The sequence below is a fragment of the Planococcus citri genome, chromosome 1 (genome assembly GCF_950023065.1).
Source record: "Planococcus citri chromosome 1, ihPlaCitr1.1, whole genome shotgun sequence".
NCBI classification, from domain to species: Eukaryota; Metazoa; Arthropoda; class Insecta; order Hemiptera; family Pseudococcidae; genus Planococcus; species Planococcus citri.
In genome coordinates, this window is record NC_088677.1 from 78,052,790 (window position 1) to 78,073,810 (window position 21,021).

Genomic DNA, 21,021 nt, shown 5'->3' on the forward strand with positions numbered 1-21,021 from the left:
AATTTTGTACCAGTTCAAATCCAAAATTGTCTCCTAACATTATCTTTGATAAGCATAAAAAAAAATCATTGTTCAGGTAGCTACACGTTTAGGAAAAAAAGTGAAATTTGGTTTCCGCATTATTCTATACCTCCAGAGTCGATTGATGATGTTTTCGAACCGTTCTGAAGCCTCCTGCGGATTTTAGGGTCCTCAAAAAATGTTGTAAATACTTAAATAGGATGAAAATGAATTAAATCGATCGAAAAGATCACAAAATATGGTAAATCCGAGTTTATAAGCACTGGATTTCATATTTTTCACTCTACTTACGCAATTTTTTCAAAAACTGGAGAATCCGAAAATTTGCTGAAGGCTTCAGATCGACTCGAAAGGTCGGAAATCGGGTATAAACTTAATTTCAGTCCTTTATGTCAATTTGATAAAATTTTTATTTCATCTTTTTTTCATTAAAAATGAATGATGATTGATAAGCCTTTAAATTTTCAAAAATCTAAAATTGAATTTCAGCTGAAACTTTTATTGATGGTATACGTATTGTGAGGTCCTCATTCGATTTCCCTTCGTTAAGTTCAAAAATTTTTCTACTTACTTGACCTTCAGAAATGCCATCAAATGTGAAGAAATTGGCTTCTTGTAAAAAAAAAATACCGAATAATTTACTTCTCGAATTATGAACTTTTGAAAAATTCGGGCCTTACTTCCTTCAGGCCTGTTTGTTTTCCTTTTTGAAAATCAAACTTTCTAAAAATCCAACATTCACACTCAACAAAAATGCTTGTATATCAATGTATCAAAAATGAACCTTTTTATCATAAAAAATGAACGTTTTTTTACTTCTCGAAACTCAAATTTTCGAAAGTTTTCGCCATCACTTCGTTCGAGCCTGTTTGCTTTTCCTAAAATTTTGAAACCAAAAAATCAAATTTCTCACATAAAAAAATATCACTTTTTTACCTACAGTATGTACCAAAATACGAATCTTCGACAGCTTTTGCCACAGTTCGTTCAGGCCTGTTTCATGATTTTCTTTTTAAAAGTTCAAATTTCTAAAAAACCATCATTCAAAATTTAAAATTTTGAAACCAAAAAAATCAAACTCCTCTCACAAAAAAAAAAACAAAGCTCTTTCAGTTATCAAAATACGAATTTTCGAAAGCTTTTTACCCTCTCTTTGTTCGGACCTGTTTGTTTTTTTTTTCAAATTCGGAATTTCTAAAAATCATCACTCAAATTCTAAAATTTTGGAATCGAAAAAATCAAACTATTCACAATATGAAAAACATTTTGTTTTCACCTATCACAGTACGAATTTTTGAAAGCTTTTGCCCTCGTTATTCTCGGGCTGATTTGTTTCTCTTTTACAAAATAAAAATTTCCATGTTTCAGGCTTCTAAAAGTTGAACATGAAAGATGAGAATTTTTCAAAAATTCAGAAACTGTTTCGTAATTTTTTAGTCACCCAGTAGCGTATAGTATTCTGGATTCTGGTGTTTTTACACTAATCGTAAGTCGGGCTAGAAACATTTTTTTCCTGTCATATAAACAACAATAAAAACGACCCTAATGTAGAAGGGGGGGATACCTGGTATCTGAAAATTGTGTCCTCTATGCTGCCTCAGCCTCATCCCTCCTGGCTACAAGTAAATTCAACATGAAAAACCTCAAAATTCACAATTCAACGATTATCGCTTTCGGAAAGGCTTTTTTGTGCATGTTTTTATTTGTACTAGGTACACCCTTTGTATTCAAGCAGATGAGCTAGCGTTGCGATTAAAATGTTATCTCTTTGTACTGGATGACTCATATACGTCATTGCGTCACACCTGCGATAAATCATTTTATAAAATGTTGTGAAAATACCAGCCGATTGTTGTATGCCGATGAATGATGCTAGTTTGATAAAAGGCATTTTTGAAATCATACTATGATGTTTCGTAATACGTCATTTTGCATTCGACTGGTGATTGATTCGGTCGCGTGGTCTCGAGTATAAGGTGTAAAAATAATGACCATTCGTACTTCGTAGTTCGTAGTTAATGCTAAGGATACTAGTAATATCGGTAGACGTACTTAGAAGTTGTGCACTGATTTTCGCGAATTTTTAATTTTCGGTTTTGTTTTTTTTTTTATCATTTTCAGCTTATTACCAAAGGGACAGTTAATGAAATGGTGGTGTCTAGATCGTGGGGTAAGTAGATTTGTATAATGACTCGTAAAATTACGTAAACTAAATTATGAAACACATCAAGTACCGTACGATCCAAAACTTTACGTTTACTACATACCTGTGTTTGTGTGTAGGGTATTTTAATACGTGGTATACGTCGCATCGTAACGTTTTTGCTAAATTTATTTTTAATTTTTGTTTAATTTTTTCCCTTTAAAAAAAAAAAAAAAAAAACTGAACTTGGCGACGAATAAGTTTTCATGCGCGTGATGATTTCGAAACACGGTTCGGATTGGTCCGGGGGTGGCGGGGTTTTTCGAAAGTATACGTTTAAAAACGCCCTGTTAAAATCAGCTGGACTAGTATTCCAGCGTCTTCGTTGATATACGGTTTTGTATTACGGTGAGTACGGTACTTGAATGGATGTACATTTACGTACGTAATTTTTATCGAAGTGAACGAATCGAATAATAAGATTCCTTTTTTTGTGTGGAATTTGTGTTTTTTCCATCATCCATTGTCGGCAAATTTTTTATACCCAGAGGTAAATTTCAACGTAAGGTGTGATTTTTTTTGGTAGTTTTTTTTTTCAAAATATTTTGCTTGTGCTGTAATATTGAAGGCGATTGTCGTCTTGATGTGTTACATATGATTTATAAAATATCAGGTGGGGAAATTTAATTGTCGAATTGTTCAATTTCACGAGTACTGGCGAATTGAGATTTTCGTGTGGTATTTTCTCAGTTATAATCTCTAACGTCGAACGTTTCGTCTTTTAATTTAATTGAAATCGAAATCGGTCGTATTACGATTCAGTACAATGGAATGTGTAGAATGTTGAGTAAAAAAATTGAGAATCATTTTTATCAAAAGAAACTAATTACGTAATACTTACCCATTTATCATTATTGAAAAAATTCAAAATGAATATTTAGCTATTTATTGAAACTCTGCCGAAATCAAATAGGTAATCAATTTATTTTCGGAGAAATTTCAACGAATTTTGAAATTCTCGCTCCAAAATCAGGGAATTCCGTGAAGAAAATCTTCATAAATTGGTAATTTTGTTGTAATTCATTCAATTTTTTTTCTGTTCTTTATGAAAACATTCGCCCTCATTTTTCTAGAGCATTTTTTCTATTCTTCGTTTTTGAGTATTGGTCGAGAAATTCGAGAAAAAGAATCTGGAAATCGAATTAACGTGAGATGGAAATTTTTAAAAAATCGCGAAAATCTTGGGCTCTTGCTTCGTTTGGTCAGGAACGTCTTCCCCCTTTTTTTTTGAAAGTAATTTTTGGAATAGTTATACTAGTATATTTTTTTAGCCTCGAACGAATACCAAGTGGTTTTTGAGAGGAGAATGGAGGAAGAACACTGGTACAGTACCGAAAACATGAAAAAAAATACCTGAAAAGAATTTCAACAAGTTCAGTTTGAGTCTCCCTGATTTTTTCTGATGTGTTCTTGGTTTTTTCATTCAATTTTTTTACTTTACAAAGAAAACATGTTCTGGAGTTTTTAAAATTGAAAATAGCTGATTTTAAATACCATCAATTTTGAAAATAAAATATGAACAGGCTATGTAAGCATCCATGAAAATATGTTGTTCACCCCCCCCCCACACACCCCTCCCAAAAAGCCCTTCCTCCTGCTATTTCGTCTATTTTCAATATTATTCAAATTCAAAATCTGGAAAATTGAAAAAAAATTGGTCCGGAGAACTGGGAACAAGTCGGTGAGAGAAAATCAATTCGTGATTGATCTATGATGAGTACTTATTCGAACTTATGAATCAAAATTCAACAAGAGTGAAAAAAAAATATGTTTTTAATCGCAATAGCTTCAACTAGTTGTACTTACGTTTCGAAGAACCCTTAAATTCCAGGTACAAAAATCGAGTAACCTTCACTAGATGACCTAGAGGCTTCATCGGACCCTGTCTTTGCGATTTTGGACATCATTGATGATCATTAGATTTTTTGGACGAATGTGTAAGAACGAGGGACAGCTCATTCAAGCGTTTTTGAATTTTTCGAATCGATATCTTCAGGGCCGTCGAGAGCTGATGCAGGCCTGGGGAAAATATCATGATTGTTGGGCCCCATTTCTGAGGAAAAAGCTATATTGAGGTTTTTAAGGGGAGGGGGGATATCAAGTTCCCAATTAATATAGTATTCATATGGCTTATGAGAATTTTTATGTTCTTTTTTGGATTTTTGGAGGTGTCAGGCGAGAGCTTTTGAAAATTTTCATTTAGAGATGCCTAAAAACGAGTTTTTTTTAATGCAAGGAGTTTATTTTTTGATTTTAAAAATTTTTGAATTTTGAATGGTGTTTTTTTGAAGACAGTTAATTTTGAAAAAGAACAAAGAACAAGTTCGAGCGAAGCGAGAGCGAAAGGTTTTGAAATTTGTATTTCGAATGCCATAAAAACTATGGTTTTTATTATGATGAGGACGAGGAGTTTATTTTTTGGCTTTCAAAATTTTAGAATTATTTTGATAATGCTGTTTTTTTTTTGAAGGAAGTTGATTTTGAAAAAGAAGACAGAATAGACCCAAACGAGGGCGAAAGCTCTTGAGAATTTGTATTTCAAGAAGCATTAAAACGATGTTTTTTTGGGAGGAGTTTATTTTTTGGCTTTAAAACTTGATTTTTATTAGAAATTTTCGTCTTGTTTTTCGAAACAGTAAAAAACAAGCCCGAATGAAGCGAGGGAAAAAGCTTTCAAAAATTCGTGTTTCGAGAAGTGAAAAATAATGTTTTCTTTCATCACAGACCCTTATTTTACCGGGCCCTCCTGAAAGCCCGGGTCCAAAGCAAACTGCCACATGCGCCCTCTCTCTCGACGTCCCCGAATATCTGGTACCTACTTTATACCATTTTTTTCCCATAAATTTTGACCTCTCCTTTATCCAAATTGATGTAGACCATTTTCGAACTAATGCTGAAGGGTTCAACTGGATTTAAGTATTTTTTCTCCAATCAATAATAATTTATAATTGATTTGAAAGAGGTAAGGGAAAAAATCAGTTTCAACTCCTGTAAACTTGATTGGAACTTATTGGTACTCCTGTGGCTGTTTTTTAAAGTTCATTTTACTCGTATGTATTGAAATTGATTTCTGCCATTTTTTCATCGATTTGAGTTTGCTTGGAAGAGATCGAAAATTATGGTTGGACTGCTTAGAACATTTCATCAAAAAGTCCGAGGGTTTTTGAAAGGGGGGGAGGGGGGTAGTTTCACAATAAAAATTTTTTAAAGAAAAATTTTGGTACAAAATTACAAAATTTTCAAAAAAAAATCTGAGTTTTTATTCATTGTCTGAGAATTACTTTCGCGGTGACCGAGAATTTTTTTTCAATAATTTCAGGTACTTGTAGCTACAACCTTAAATCTTGAAACGAGAATTTTTCGTAATTGGAAACCCACTCGAATCTTATCCAATTTCGTTTCGATTTTGTTGTGAAGTGTAAATTTTTTCTGGCGAGCTGTAGATTTTTTTTTAAAGGAATATAATGTCGTGTTCTCGTGTTTTGGAACATCGAAGTTTTCCTTCGTGAGGTTTCAAAAAGTTGAGAGAGGTTGAAAGCAATTTCATGTTCAAATTTCATCACAAATTCATTGTGTCAATTTTGGACATTTTCTGTACGTCTGCTTTTTTCAAGTTTCGCTTTGAAAATTTTGGTAGTTAGGTACTTAATAATTACCTATTTTGAGAGAATTCTCAATTTCCAAAGTGAGTGATTACTTATTTCTGTTTGTTTTCTTCTTTTTTTTTTTCAAATAACATAATCTGATTTTTCAGTCCAACCTTTCCCAAAAATTTTTTGAAATTTATCCTTCGATTTGAAGCAGGTTTACTTATCATTTTTTTGTCTATTATTATACTACAATAAGAAGTGTGTGAGTCGAAAATTTTTTATTTTCAACATAAAATCAATTCCCATGATAGAAACCTCGTGTTTTTTTTTTCATTTTCATTGCTCCCTTCAATCTTATAGATATGCAACATGTCCATTCAACATTTTTATTTAGTGGTATTTCACCAATTGAAGGGTCCATCTTCGATTTTTAAAATAATGCAACTCGTTTTGTTATCGATTCATTTTGCTTTCGTAATGATTTCTCTAGGGCATCGATTTTTTACCTCCGCGTTTTAAAGTTTCAACTTCATTCTTTTCATTTAAATATCTCGACCCGTGTACGTGTCGTCGAAAACGTGACTAAACTTGAAAAATTCTGGTCGCAGAGAATTCAAGAAGTCTTCATCATTCTGTTATCTCGTCGTATGTAGTAGCTTAAAATTTAAATTTATTGGTAATGTTGAGACTGAAAGTCTGGTATCTGGTAATTATGTGACAAGTGCATTCGAAATCTCTCTCAACAAAATTATTAAATATTGAACAAACGCGATTTGATTTTCCAAGTACCTACACGAGTACTTTTTGGTCTACGATGAGGAGAAGGAGGGCAAATTTATCACAGCTATGTATTTAAAATGGTCTCTGCAAGTTAATAATTTAAGCGAAAGTCCAATTTGATCAAAAAAATAGTCTTAGAACTAACGCAATAAAACATGGTTCATTTTGTAAAGAAAAATTAACGAATAAAATGAAAATTACTTATTTTTAAAAAAATTGCTTTTGGTGTGATTCCGTTGTCTAAGGGAACAGTACACAATTCATACATACACGACCTTTAAAATACTACAAGGATACCGACATCTAGTATAACGAGTATATTGCAATAAAACAGCGTAAAAAGCGAGAAGATAATATTATACATACCATACTACTCGTACAATACACATTTGAGCAGGCTTCGCATCTTATTCAAAAGTTTTCCAATAAACGGGCGATAAAAAAAATGTATCAAAAAGTGTATCAACAAACTAAAATGCCACATAAAGCACATTTCTATTTCGTATTTACTTATTTTTTTTCTCCTTTCGCACATTCCTGTATTTGTACATATTTATGTTAAAATGTACTTTCTTTTATATCGATTGGATTATTCGTACTTTATGTTTCCATTTTTCGTAGTACATATTTCTTTTTCTTCATCTATGTATGGTTCTCTCTCTCACTTTTTATTTTCATTTTTGAATTAAATTTCCTCTTAGAATAAAATGTATACTTTTCATACCACTGATTTTTAATAATTCGAGTACGATCCCGGCCTCCCCCTTCGTCTAATCCTTTTTAAAATACACAAAAGAGTTTTAAATTTTTATTTACAATGGAGGAAAAACACGAGCCCTTTTAAAACGATGCTAAAAATTAAAACTTTACCATTTCGAGTTTCGCTCCGACGCGTAAACTTTGTATAAAGAACTCGCCTGTAGTCGTAGTAAATCTTTTAAAACGCTGCGGAGTAATCCGCGAGGGCAAATTTTGGAGTTTTCCGTACGAGAGAGTAAATTGAAAAATTAGGTTATTTAATTTTCAGAAAAAATAAAAAATATGAAGTAGAGGAATTCCTCGAGATGAGGTTTTGAATTTCCGGGAGGAACATTTTTCGTATTGTTATCTTATTTTTTTTTTTTTAGAAACTCGATAATTTTAGAGTGTAAGTTGCGAGTGTCTCGAAAAAATTGTAGTTTAGATGATTGGAAATTTCACCATTTTTTTTAATGAGATCGTGAAGGGAATTTTGAAGAGAGGCATCTTGAACAGGTAGGAAAATTTGTATCGTCATCAGTCAATTTTGGTGATCAAAAATTGGCCATAAACCAAATTTCAGCCCCCTGGCCCTAATTGATCAAATTTTGAATCTTTTATACCGTTTTTTTTTCGCTTCTACCTTCCGAAGAGTCCAAAAAAAGCCATGCTGGGAGAGCCTTTCCTTCTCAAGTGGAAAAAAAATCATTAAACTGGAAAAAAATCGATTCATCTTTGAAATTTTCATTTTTGCGTCACAATTTTTTTAAATAATCCCCTTTTTAAGAATTTTTTTTGTTGAAAATTTTCCAGTTCTGGGTCAGAGTTCTTCTAAATAACCCCTTATCATGTTGGCCCTTTCATGTGGAGGTTCTCAAAGTTTAAATGCTTTATTTTCTTCAAGATCTTTTTGAAAATTTTTCATTTCTGGTCAAAGTTCTTTCAAATAACCCTCTTTTTTGCAAAAAAAATCCATGGCTCTCTAACAATTGGTGGCCTCGTATTAAAGGGAGGGAACCCCCCTCCCTCCAAGTATGCAAAAATCAAAGGAATTAGATAATGAAGGATGGTGATATTTTTTTAAAAAATTGTCAAAATGCTTCCAAACAACAGAGTATCTTAAAAGTTCTGATTTTTACCTTAATTTTCAATAGTGACCTGTTTTTTTTTCTCGAAAATTATCCAGAATGTTGATTTTTTTACCAACATTTCCGTAAAGCACTACTTTTTTCCAAAATTACTGAATTTTATTTTTGTGCCAAAGTCAAAACCAAAAAATTCAAACTTTTTCTTAGTTTCCGAAAAAGTCCAGTTTTTTGATTAAATACAAGCCAAGAATGTCTGACTTTTTCCGCCAAAAACATTTAAAAAGTTCTAATTTTTCCCTTAATTGCCAAAGAAGTCCTTGTTTTGATCTCAATTGTCCAAAAAGTCCTCTGGCTTTTTGACCAGCTTTTTTCAAAACTAAAAAATCCAAAAAATCAAAAAGTTTCCCGTTTGTGAGGATATTTTTGAAATTCACGCGAATCGCTGAATTTTTTCGAAAACTAACTCTTGGAGCGCAAATTCTACCATTTCCAGCCGTTTTGGAGCGAGAGTGACACCTCAAAAAACCACTCTTGAGGTGTCACTCTCAAAATCGGCTCTAATATGGATAAACTCGTTAAACAGGTCGAGTGTAATATACAACTCGATTTTTAGCTGCCCAACTTCATATTCACGCCTTCTGGAGCAAATTCAAAATTCTGGAGAAATTGAAAAGTCGCGCTGGAGGCTTCAGAATAGCTGGAAATTGTAAAATTTTGATTTGGGGGTTAGTTTTGGAGAAAATACAGCGATTCGCGTGAATTTCGAAAATATCCACACAAACGGGAAACTTTTGATTTTTTGGATTTTTTAATTTTGAAAAAAGCTGGTCAAAAAGCCACTTTTGAAGTGTCACTCTCAAAATCGGCTCAAATGTGGATAAACTCGTTAAACAGGTCGAGTGTGATATACAACTGCATTTTTAGCTGCCCAACTTCATATTCACACCTTCTGGAGCAAATTCAAAATTCTGGAGAAATTGAAAAATCGCGTTGGAGGCTCCAGAATGGCTGGAAATGGTAACATTTGGATTTTAGTATAATTAATATTAGTTTTGGGACTTATTTTGACCATTTTTTTGATCAAGTACGTACTTTAAAAAAAAAAGCATAAATCGCCAAAAACAGTCAATTTTGAATTTTCAAAAATTTGCCAGAAATCGAAAAATGAACTTGGGCAGCTGAAAATTTGGTTTTGGTGGTTTTAGACTATGCTCTTTCCAAAAATCGTGGTCCCGTTCAAATCGAAGTGTGACACCTCAAGAGGTTCCCTTGTAAGTACATAGTTTTTTGTCAAAATAGCGAAATATTGTTTTTGTATCAAAATCGAAACACTCAAAAAGTTCAAATTTTTTCTCAATCACCTATGAAAGTCCACTTTTTTGCCAAAATATCCAGAAAGTTCTGATTTTTGCATGAATTGCTAAAAAAATCGTGATTTTTTTTCTGATTTGTCAAATTTTTAGATTTTTAGTAGCCAAATTCCTCTTTTTTTTTGACAAATTTAAGTACCTATCTAAAAGTCTATGAAAGAGTTTCTCTTTTACCAAATCCAAAACATCCAAAAAATCCTCATTTTTGTTTTAAATTTATGCCAAAGCTCAACGTTGCCTCAATAAAAGGGACCTTTTTTGCCTAAGTTGTGAGAAAAGTACCTTTTCATGCCAAAATTACGTGAAAAATTATGTTTTTAGCAAGAATATCAAAAAGTATCACCATTTTGCCCAAATTGTCACCAAAATCTTTTTTTTTACCAAGACTGCAAAAATAGTTATTTTTTTCCAAAATTATCAACAAGAATTAAACATTTTGTGGACATTTGTCAAAAGTTCTTCTAAAATTGCAATTTAAATCTGACTTTTTTTGCCAAAATTATGTATGAAATTTAGGTTTTTTTTCAGCTTTTCAATCACGCTTTTAATTTTCCATTTTTTCTCTTCAAAATTTTGATTTTTTTCATTTTCCTAAATTTTTTTGGAAAATAAAAAAACTTTGACCCCAAAAAAATTCTGGCTTGGATAAATTTTCTGTCTCCCAAATTGAAGGAATGAATGGTTTTGAAGTCCTACTGTAACGATTTGCATGTTGTCATACGTTTTGGACACACCGAATAAGCTTTTGTTCAAGAATCTCCCTTGCCCCCTTCTCACAATGTTGGTTTTCTAAAGAAGCCTTATAAAAGTTGTAAAAACTCGAAAAAATAAAATAAATAGAAGTCAGTAATTTTTTTCAAATTTTAAATTTTTGTGTCAGAATTTCTAATCAAGTATATCCCATTACTTTTGAAAAAGTGTGTTTTTTTTTCATTGTCCAGAGAAGTAGGAGGGGGGGGGGGGGGTGGTGTAAAAATGATCGAATACTCGTTTTCTGATGAAAAAACTTGAAAGAACCAAATTCAAAAATAAGAATGTAAAAACGTGAACATTTTTATTTTTCGATTTTTTTCTTATTTTTTGAGTGGAAATATGCCCAAGTTCCATTTTTTTCCGTGCAGCAGGCAAAAACTATTGAAGAAGTAACTACCTACCTTGTGCTTTTCTGATGAAAATTGACCTAATCCCAGCACTAGATTGTAATAATTTGAAAATTTCATTTTTTGGATTTTTCTTATTTTTCAAAAACTTGAGGAGGAGGAGTGCTAAAGTTTTTCTGTTATTTCTTTTTTAAGAACCAGCAACTTTAAAGAGTCGAAATGCAAAAAATCTACATTTTTTCACGAGCTTGAGAGCCATTTTCTCGTATTTTTAGATACTGTTTGAATTTCTTTTTCAACCGTGTTCAAAAATTTTATGCTGATTGGAAAGTCTCCTTTGTTAGATTGAATTTTCGAAATGGAAAAAGTTGCTTTCATTCTTGAAAGATTTTTTAGCGGTGTGAAAAATTCAAGAAACAATTTTCTCGCCGGCGTCGTCGTCTTCGTCTTCGCATTTCGATCTGTTGTATTGCAAATAGGTAATAGGTATCTGTGTGATATAAAACCCCTTAGCTCAGCTTACACCGAGATCAGCAACAAGTTTTTCGTTTCGAAAAAGGCAAGCTACGTCTTTTGCAGCGAGTACACGAGTAGATACGCCGTTGGTGAAATGAAAAGGGTGGCGTAAAGAGACTTTGAGGGGGGGGGGGGGTGGAAGACGTTCTAAAGGGTTAAATAGCGTATTATACAGTAACAAAGCACCAGCCTAAGCCTTCGTACATACAGAACGTTACCTATTAAAGGATATAACACCTGTATTTTTACGGTGAAATAGCGCCGCCAATGAAATGCTTCGGCTGTGGCATGGCATATACGCGAAGAAAGTTTGGGCAAAGGAGCAGGGAGGGGGGGAGATGAAATTTCGGTATAAATAAGACAGAGATGAAACGATGAAGATTACGTACTCGATGCTATGCTGGTGGAGTAGGCAGGTGGGTAGGTAGCAGGTACTTAGCCTACAGAAGTCGAATCGATTTGTACTCTTTCGAGGCAATTTTTCTTTCTGTTCGTGTTGTTCTTCTTTCCCGTCTCGGTCGTGCTGTCTTTGGGAGGTTTTTTCTCGCATTTTTCGTCTCTTTCTAATTTCCATTCGAGCGCCGCCATCCATTCCGCCATTGCCATCGATGGTGTTACTGTTGGAGGATGAAAGGCGAAAGGCGAAAGGGAGAATAAAAAAAACAAAACTCGGTTGCGCGAATAAATGTCGGTATATTTATTCGTATTCGCGCTAACACGATGTATCTTTCCAGTTCGCCAACTAATTTACATTTTTTTTACGGCCTGTACATAACGATGCTGTATTGGATTTCATCCGATTGGCTGAGTAAAATACACGCTGGTGTGTGTGAAAGTTGCACGAGTAAATGTGTGCGGTGTGTGGTTGACTTTGAAAGTTGGCATTTAGGTCTTAAAGAGTTAGAGAGTGATGAAAATTGAAACGATGGAATAAATGTGCGTAATGTAATACGTAATATGTATGTAGGCATTTAGGCGAATATGTGTAACTAATTCAGTGGTTGGTAAATTTTGCTAGAGTTGGTGAAAAAAGTATCTTTGTGAGATGAATTAACGACTTTTTGAGGTTTTCTTGACTCAGAACCCTCAAATTTCCTCTATTTTTCTGTCACGATTGCCACAACGTCTTAATTTTTTTTACCAAAATTGCCACAGAGTTGTATTTTTAATTTTCATTTCATTTTTTTTTGTTGCCAAAATTGTCAAAAGATTTCAGCTTTTAGCCAGAATTACAGAAGAGTTCGGGTTCAAAATGAAGTCGAATCCTCCGATCTTACTTGATTTTTTTTGTTACAGGTTACCCTTCGATGGTCTAGTAAAATGACCTCCATCGTTACCATTCTAAACCTTTGGAGAATGAGGGAGGAGCCATGTAAATACAAAACTTGAAGGATACCATTAAAAAATTTGAAAAATGTACAGTTTAGACAGTTATTTTATTCTTAGATATTTTTCAACGAACCAACTATAATTTTCAAAATGAGATCTCGATACCGAAGGGAGGAGGAGGTACAAGTATTGGATTTTTCGAGAGTTTTTGTCCTCGCTTCGTGAGGGTCAGTTTGTTTCTCTTTTCCATAATTAAAAAATTCCAGACCTAAAAGATAAATTAAAATTTTTATATGTTATATGAATATTAGGTAGAATTATACTCTTTTCGAATGACAGAATTGTCATTTTACGTATCTCTTATTACTTATTTTAATTTAGAACTCGTTGTTTTATTTCGAAAATTTGAATTTTTTTCCACAAAAATCGTTCAAATTTTGCATTATATTTTTGTACATATATATTTTTAAAAAATTTATTGCGTTGAATAAAGTTTTTTATTCGCTCATAATTTCATTACATTTAGCAAAGAACTTTAACGGTAAAAATAAAATCAAAAATTGAAATGATAAAATTATATATTTTTTGACATTTGTTTGCTTGAAAAAAATCTTGGGATGTTTAAAGACATTGGAAAAACGAAGAATTTTTCCTCGCCCATCCCCCCTCTCCCTTTTGAAAAATCCCAATGAAGTCCAGATTTTTCATTTTGAAATGTTTTTATAGACCCCCTGTAAAAAAAATGAGGAAAAAATCGAGCTGGGTGGAGGGGGGAGAGTAAAAATATTTTGGAAGGTGATATATTTTTTTGAAAGGTTATGAAAAAGCAGTGAGAAGGCAGTGATTTTCGGTCAACAAATTCCTGTAGACACCTTGAACACTATAAACAGGCCTGGAAAATGACTGCAGGTACTGCAAGTACTGTAAAGTACTGCATTTTGCCTGAAAAGTACTGTATTTTTTCTCAAAATCATTGATTTAAAATTTTTTAAAAAACCTCAAAATGAATTAATTGGTGAAAATTAAAAAAAAAATGTTCATTTTGTACCTCAAAAGATGCAGGGTGTCCACAAGCCTGGAAAACCTGGAAAAGTCAGGGAATTTGGTCGGCCTGGAAAAGTCAGGGAATTTCGTAATTATCACGCAAAATCCCTGGAATTTTGAAAAAACGATCGATTGCAAATTTCAGGTAAGAACCTGTTATGAAAGAAAAACATTATTTTTTACTTCTTGAACCACAAATTTTCTAAAGCTTTTGCCCTCGCTTCGCTCGGGCTTGTTTTCTTTTCTTTTTAAAAGGCCAGATGAACATTTCTAGATAATAAAAATCAAAGTTTTGAAGCCAAAAAATGAACTCACGAAAAAAAACATCGTTTTTATGCATCTCGAAGTACAAATTTACAAGAGCTCTTTCCCTCACTTGGGCCTGTTCTGTTTCCTTTTTCAAAATCAACTTCCTTTAAAAAAGCATTATTCAAATTCTAAAATTTTAAAAGCCAAAAAAAACCTACTCGTTCTCACATAAAAAACCTCGTTTTTATGCCTTTCGAAATGCAAATTTTCAGAAGCTTTCGCCCTCGCTTCACTCGACCTTGTTCTCTTTTTTTTCAAAAGTAGTTAATTTCCTTCAGAAAAACATCATTCCAATATTAAAATTTGAAAAATCATAAATACTTAAACTCTTCTCATTAAAAAAAAAAACCTAGTTTTTACTTTTTAGGCATCTAGAAATGTGAAAATTTTCAAAAGTTCTCGCTTCGCTCGGGCCAATTTGTTTCTCAATTTTAAGATGAACAAATTTCACATTGTGATGCCTCCAAAAACCCATAAAAGAAAAGAAACATTTTCAAAGGTTATTATGAATATTGTAATAAATTGGCCAAACTTGATGCATGTTTTATTCATTTATTTATTTATTTTTGATTAAAAAAGTTAATAATCAAAGTTGAGCTGTTTTTTATATCCGAAAAAGTATCCAGTTCAAAGAGAAGCTTATAAAAAAAATACACCCCCCCCCCAAATGTTTTTTTCTTTAACCAAAGTATGGGGTAGGCATAGAAAATTGAGAAAAATGGAAAAATTGGTCTGGAAAACCTGGAAAAGTCAGGGAAAATCATTTCCAGAAATGAGTGGACAACCTGAAGATGGCAGCACTTGTATTTTTTTTTACAGGCGTGGTGACACGCGATGTTCAGCCAGTAAGCTAAATAGTCTATTACCATACAAGAGTCGAACTGGAATCATTACGTATTTCGTGCATTTGCTTCACTCACTTTCATCACTTTTTGTCAATTCTTGATTTACTATAGTTCTTTTTCAGCGTTTTAAAATGCTACAAAAGCATTAGAATCATTCAAGATCTCTAAGAAAAAATCCATAGATTTTTGACAGTTTTCCATTGAACTTCTTTCAGGTGGTAAATCACCCCTCAAAGAGTAGATTGAGGGATAGAGAGGGGGGGAGGTTGGAAGAGATGGAATTGAAAAAATAAAGTCATATTCGTATTCTCAGGACTTGAGCATTTTTTTCAATTTTGCCCATTTGAAAACCTCCATTTTGAAAATAGGTAGGTACGATACTACTTCAAGCTAGCATAAAAAGTTACTTGTTAGACGATTTTTTTTTTCAGAATTTTAAATTATGGTTCCGAATTTGTGAGTTCAATTTTCAAACTTGAACTTGCAAAAAAAAAGAAAGTTTTTCCATTTTTCAAAATTTGGTCGAAGCTTAATTAGTTTCCAAGAATTGGAAGTTGAACTTTCTTGAAAACTCAGCTTTGAAAATTGAAATCCAACTCTGAGCTGTTACAATATGAATTTCTAAAAAAATTTGTTTACCTGAAGGTCACTTTTTCACGTCATTTCAAATTTTGCATCGCGTTTTCAAATTGGACACTTTGAATTGTAGATGACCCCGATGAATTTTGACGCAGGGTTGAAAAAAATTTCAAAGTCATGGGATATGTTGAAAAGATATTTTAAAAGGTGCTGAATGTGAATATGAGCCAATTTTTTCGATTCAGCTCCTTCCACGTGCCCTATAGAACGCCCTTTATTTGGGGCCAAAACTTGTACATGTCAATGAAGTCAAGCTATGACGAATGTCAAATGTCAAATAGTATGTCTTATTGAGTGCATTATACACGAATCTGACTTTACTTTTACGATCTGACCCCCTCCCTCCCTCGTTCTTCCCATGTAGTGGTTAAACCTGAGAATATTGACAAAGTTACGAAAGCAAACTACGGAATGATTTTTGAAAAGTACTGAATATACAATTTTAAGTGACATTGCCGACATTAAAAACCAAAAAAAAAAAAAAAAACCAGAAATCAATTTCGCAGCTGAAAAATTATGTCGAGTTGGCGACGTGGAAAATGAGATGAAACGGTGTGAAAATAGCGTATAATTTTTAATTTGACGAAAATTCGGATTAAAAGTTATAATATATTTTCTACCTCGGAACACCTTTTGTTTAGTAAAATGTGGACTAAATGGAACAATACATTGTGAAATGAAAATGGTTAAACGGAAGTTTTCCAATTCTAACGGTGTGATTAATTTTCTCGAAGAATAGAAATAAATAAAGTCTCGAGATAGGATTACCGAATTCTCCCGAAACTTCTAACTTCTTTCCGAAAATAATGTGCCCAAATGGCAGATTATATTCGTAGGCAGAGGGACATGGACAGCGCAATTGAGAAGATACTTCGATCACGTTTACACGAAATGGTATTCGTAGTACTATAAATATGTAGAATCACATACTCTGCGACCTAAACCCTTAACGAATGGAAAAGCTGGCGGAAAAACTTTGGGAAATAATGATTTAGCCATTGAAAAGCATTTTACGAATGGGAGCCGTATACAGAGAAATGAAATTAATTGCGGTTTTTCCAGCACGTACGTGTACGATTAAAATATACAATAGCGTAACTCTCTCTACACGAACACCCTGTTCGAAAACTTCACGTATCGCGGGATGACGACGACAAAACCGTGCAAAAGTTCATTATTGTTAATGACGACCGACTTTGTGGTAATAATTGCTGCGTGAAAGTATTTTCCCCCATCGTGGGTGGTTTTGGCCCGTTTCTCGGGATCTTATTCATCGAGTCTTCGCCTCTTTCTTCGTGCTCCAGCTCGACTCCTCGTATAAAAATTACTACGGGCGTTTTGTACTGCTACGTCTACGTAGTACATAAAAACCTCAGCGTGTAAAGTATCGTACTACAACGAGTACAAGGTGGAAGAAGAGCTAGAGAGGGATGAGGGTCATCCGAGTACCTCGGTCACCTTCTACTTGCCCTTTTTGTGTTTCGCTTTCGCGGTGGCTGGCGGTGGCCGAAGTTGACGAGAAATTATAATCTTTTTTCTTTTTGGGAGAAGTTTGCGAAAAGAGTTGGGAAATTATGAAAAGGAGAGCAGAACGACACGCACACACGACCAACTATAAATTTTTCATCCCTTCGACTTCACCTCCGCTCTCGAGACCCGTGTCGTCGTCGTTGTGTTTTTATCATACGTAACCTTAGTTTATGGATTTTTTTTTCTTCGTCTTTTCTATTCTTTCTTTTTTTTTTTTCATTATTCGGCGAGGTTTTGTCTTTTGTAGAGTTTTTGGGTAAGTTTGGGCTTCCGTTGTACGCAGCTTGTCAGTTCTGTTTTGAACATTGGTTGTTTATACTGCTGAAGTGTTGTCCAGGCCGAACGAGGCCAGAATTGCGTACGCCCTTTTTAATGTTTAGGGTGAGTACGACGACTATGGATATGTTCTGTATTCTCTTTCTGTGTCATTTGTGGAGTTGCAAAGCTGACATTTTACACTTGAGAAGAATTGATGGCTTATAGGTTTTTCTTGGTTAGATGGATGTAGAAATTGTTACTTTTACAATCTTGATAATATTCGAGGGGGAGGGGGGGAGAAATATCATAATTGAGGGAGTAAACAAGAAAAAAAAATCCCAAGAAATTTTTTTGCAAAATTGTTTACTATATTGGTGGAAGAGTAGTAAAGAATGAGGAAGAGTTAGGGTGAATTTATTGGGGTTAGTATTTTTGAACGTACAGCTATTTCGACTTGAATTACGTTCTCGTTCTATTGCACCCCCCCCCCCTCCACTGATCCTCCGGGACAACTTTTTTCTGGAAGGGGAAGTCCTAAGGAACATTTCTAGCCCTTACCCTAAAAAAAAGTGGCCCTGCCGAAATTGCAAATTTTGCGCTCCAACATAGGACTTGCACGAAATTTTTTAAATCGTACAGAGGTAGATCGAAAGAGCAGGCAAACATTCATCACCTGTCAAAATTTATAGTGTTTGAGTGCCTTTTTCGATTTTTGGTGAATTTTTAAAAATCAAATTTTGCCCAAAAATGTAGGAAAAATCAAAATTTTACCAAATTGACCTGGGGTAGAAAGCTGAAATTTTGGGATATACCCTATTTTGGATCTGCCAAATCGATTGGAAACTGTTTCAAACCGTTATGAGCAATTCTGGAGCCCCCAGTAGATTTTTGAAACTCAAAATTCCCACAAAATTTTACCAAATGGAGTTGGAAAGCCGAAATTTACTCTGTACTCCAATGTTAACACCATCTGAAGACGACTTCGGTTGAGTTCAAGTTATTTTGAAGCCTCCAGCAACTTTTTGAAAGGTTACATGGCGTTTTTAGGAAGATTGAAATTTCCAAAAAGTAGCTGGAAGCTTCAAAACCATTTGAAAACCACACTATGCAGTCGACTTCATACGATTGTATTGAAATTAGTTTGTAGAGTAAATTTCGTCTTGCTAACTCCATTTGATGAAATGTTGTGAACATTTCGAGTTTCAAAAATCTGGCAGAGACTCCAGTAATTTTCAAAAAGTCGCTGGAGGCTCCAAAATGATTTGAACTCATCTGAAGTCGTCTTCCAGAGGGAAGTTTAGAAGATCTACTGGAGGCTCCAGTAATTTTCATAAAATTGCTGGAGGCTCTAAAACGACTCGAAATCCACCTGCAGTCGACTTCGTAGGGTATTGAAATTAGTTTGCAGAACGAATTTCGGCTTTCTCACTTTATTTGATGTTTTGTGGGAATTTCGAGTTTCAAAAATCTGCTGGAGGCTCCAGAGCTGCTCAAAACGGGTTGAAACAGTTTCAAATTGATTTGGCAGGTCGAAAATAGGATATATCCCAAAATTTAAGCTTTCCAAGTCAATTTGGTAAAATTTTGATTTTTTCCTACATTTTTGGCTAAAATCTGATTTTTGAAAATTCACCAAAAATCGAAAAAGGCACTTACATACTTGAAATTTTGATAGGTGATGAATTTTTGCCTGCTCTTTCGATCTACCTTTGTACGGTTTGAAAAATTTTGTACAAGTCTTATGTTGAAATGCAGAATCTTCGATTTCGGCTGACCTGTCAATCAAAATGGCCGCCATTTTGTAAGTAGGGCCAATTTTTTTTTTTTTTTGAGAACAAGGGCTAGAAATGTTCCTTAGGACTCCTCCTTTCAGAAAAAAGTTGTCCTGGAGGATCGGCGGGGAAGGGGGTGCGGGTCTCCCGACTACTAATGGAGCTCTTGTAAATTAGGTATAAGCCCAACTTTGAATTTTCAGCGCAGTATCAAGTTGAGAAACTTTCGAGTGCTTTTCAATCGTTTGAGACTGCTTTTGAAGCCACCTGCATTTTTTAGGCTGAATTAAATGTGGAAATCTGTACCTAATGTGTACAAATTCAGTCATATACTTCTCGCAAAATTGTAAATTTTTTTGCATGCGATACAAGATGTCATTGCTTCGATTGCTCAGATGAGGATGCTTATTGCTACCCGGTTGGCAAAACGGCATTTTTTAGACAGTGCATCTGAATAGGGATATGACTACATATCAGTCAGAATGTATTATTTTTCTGACTGCCAAAACGGCAATATCTGACTGTGGTTCTGAGTGTGGATCTATGCCTAAAAAATGATGTAACGTGTTGATTTTTACTGATTCTCGGATGTCCTGAATTCGGATACACACTTATTTTCAAAATGTGGCCCTTCAGCTCCCTCATCACATCTCATTTTTGCAATTTTTCACACTTTTTTCTCCAAAATTTAAAAGTTAGGAAGACACTGAGGGGACGAATTTAGAAAATAAATGAATATTCATATTCATGCACCTTTAAATTGATAGAAATCGACGTGCTACGACACATTTTTGAATTCTTTTGTGTTTTCAGGGCTCGTTGAGCTCAATTTTTTCAAAAAAATGAAAAATAAATTTGGTCACCAAAAAAGCTCAAAAAAGTTAGAGGACGTACAAGACACGAGCAAAACGTTTGAAGAACTTTGGCGATTTTTTGAAATAGTTAACTTGAATAAATGTAGCGATTGTTTTATTATCATTGAATTGATTTCATATTGATGAAAACGTAATGTAAAAAATTACAAAGTTCAACCCCCCCCCCTTCCCAAGTAAAAAGCGCAGAAAATTTTTTTTGGGAGGGACGAAAGGACGAAGAAGGGGGTAAAAATATTTTGAAAGGTAGTGATCTTTTTTTGAAAACTAGTGAAAAGGGTGTGATTTTCGATCAACAGATTCCTGCAGACACCAGCTATCTCGCCAAAATTTTGATACGTCTTTTTTCAGTCAAACTCTGAGCATTATCTTACAAATTTTGTTTCTTCCGACCTCATTTTTGTATCCGATCCCTTTCACGTCATCTGAGGTCTCTGGTGAAGGGTTTGAAAGGACAGGTCAAAAAAATATACCAATATTTGCAATCTACGACTTGAAATTAGTAACTTGACTTAAAATATTAGGGACTCGCTTGAAATTTTTTTCCAATTTTGACAAAAAGTTAGGAGCCCCTGTATCTCTTCAAAGACGAAGGATCTAATTTCGAAAATTATTACGTAGAAAAAAAGATCGCACTGTAATTTTTACAACATTTAAAACGGCAACTTGATTAATTTTCCGAGGAAATAAATTAAGGTTATCCTTATTCTTATTTATAGTGTTTCTCGCACGAGACGAAAATATTCGTGGGTATATCTTCGAAGTACCTCTCGTCGCTTTTCTATTTCTAGTTCTATCTTCTGTGTTTAGTTTGTCCATTTTGCTAATTTAATACGCCTCGTTTGTTTCGTGCTTGTTCGTTTTCTTGTTTACCGATTTATTCGTCTTCGGAATGGAAGCGAGATAACCCCTAACTCGAAGAAATGGTGCTGGGTCGAGTTGAACAGAACAGAATAGAACGCAACGTTCATCTATATAAGAGAGTTCATTAAATTCGAGACGAGAACGATTAAAATT

The 21,021-nt window shown here is 33.9% G+C and overlaps 1 protein-coding gene across 4 annotated transcripts in view; it reads left to right on the forward strand.

Moving 5' to 3' along the window:
- Positions 1 to 2,511: 2,511 nt before the first annotated feature.
- LOC135834890 (uncharacterized) overlaps positions 2,512 to 21,021 on the forward strand; it is a 157,038-nt gene continuing 138,528 nt past the window's right edge. The window contains exon 1 of one of the 4 annotated variants that reach the window (XM_065348898.1): positions 2,512 to 2,572. The gene's annotated coding sequence lies outside the window, so the exon portion shown is untranslated. Of the gene's footprint in view, positions 2,732 to 21,021 lie in introns of all 4 variants that reach the window. The other 3 variants (XM_065348881.1, XM_065348889.1, XM_065348873.1) reach the window with 3 other exon arrangements.